This window comes from Odontomachus brunneus, unplaced genomic scaffold (genome assembly GCF_010583005.1).
Source record: "Odontomachus brunneus isolate Ranch 3 - 2012 unplaced genomic scaffold, Obru_v1 Obru_scaffold_218, whole genome shotgun sequence".
In the NCBI taxonomy this organism is placed as follows: domain Eukaryota; kingdom Metazoa; phylum Arthropoda; class Insecta; order Hymenoptera; family Formicidae; genus Odontomachus; species Odontomachus brunneus.
Genome location: NW_022639668.1, coordinates 218,918 through 220,535, shown reverse-complemented (window position 1 = coordinate 220,535; position 1,618 = coordinate 218,918).

Genomic DNA, 1,618 nt, shown 5'->3' with positions numbered 1-1,618 from the left:
TAAGTTTGGGAGACGCACCGCTATAATAAGGGGTGTCACACAGAAAAACACAATTAATTAATAGTACAAGTGAAACTGCGAAATTAGCGGAGAGGGACCGATATGGTATCTCCAATCACTCAATGATATTATATCACATTACCATAAATCAGATTCCAACACTAAGTCAAACAACAAAACAACAACAAAACCTTGTCCGCTCGACATGACACTATCAGACAAAATTCTTAACAATAAATTTTTCCAACGTTATCGAAAGGACAAAAGAGATAGGGACAGAGCGACCTGACGGTCCTCGATAATTTCCACACTAAATTATATCACCAAAATAAATAGTCGAGGCCGTCTAAAGACGCTTCAGCCACTATAATATTCCGATCGAGATTCAAACCCAACCAAAAAAAGAAACGGAAAAGTGAAAAGAGAAAAAATTTTTGATAATAATGTGTCGTGTCGGAAATACGGTAATACAGCACAAACAATATCGAGAGACGTTACCGATACCAAACGCAATACAGTAGATACACCGAGCGGTCGCGAAGTCACGAGAACACGATGAGGAAAAGAAAGATGAAGAAAAAAACAACGAAAGAAAGATCTTTTCTTTTCTCGAAGTCGGTCTTTGTTCTATTACGAAGATCTAATAATTATACAATGCTGAATCTTTCCGATATCCACCCGACTAAATGACAAAAGGGGCCCCACGTTGGGCGCCAAAAATCTGCGACGTCTTTTCTTACCGATACTGACGGACAGTCGCCTGTCCGCTTCGTCGACAAATTACCGCGGTTCCCGGATTTCGATACGAACTCACCAACTCAAGTTGGGCGCCAGGTGCGGTAAGGCCGCACCTCCTCACTAATTCGTACTCACCAAAATCTTTAAGTTATAGTTCGTCGTCGATATCGCGGGAACTTAACGGGACCGGTAACTCTCTTTTAGTTTGAGTCGGAGGAAGGATGGGTTTTATCGTTGTAGGCGGAAAGCCGAGGAAAGATGCAATCGTACTTTCGACAGAGATCTTTATTCAGTCGGTATATGCACTCCAAGTTCTCCTCTCGCGCGCGTCGATACGTTAACGGATCTTACTCGCCCCGGTTCGATTCTCGCATATGATTTTCGCGTAACCACTCTGCATGCGGCATTCTCGGTACTACAGTTTCACGACAATAAGATGCAAACAAATGGGAGGTCTTACAATAGGTCGGACTCTTTCTGGCCTCCACTCCGGGCCTGTCTCCTCGTACGTCGGTGGTTGCCTCCGCTCCACTACTGCTGTTCCGGGGCAGACTTCGTAGCTCGGCGGACTTCGTAGCTCGGGCCGTTCGGGGGTCGGTCCCTCACTACCGAGATTTTTCGCGATACGGGTTCGTCTCCGATAGGACGCGTTATCGAGAAGGTTGGAACGAGAGGTCGAGATTCCGATCGGTACGTGCTAATTTCGGTAATTCAATCACGAACAAGTCTTAAATCGCCGGCTCAAGTTTCGAGAGTCGCGAGAATCTCTAGAACCTCCGGACAAGTCTCTCGTTTTCGCGTTGCTCTCGCTTTTTCTCTTCTCGTTGAGTCTCCCTCCCTCCCTCCCTCCCTCCCTCCCTCCCTCTCCCCCCCCTCTCTC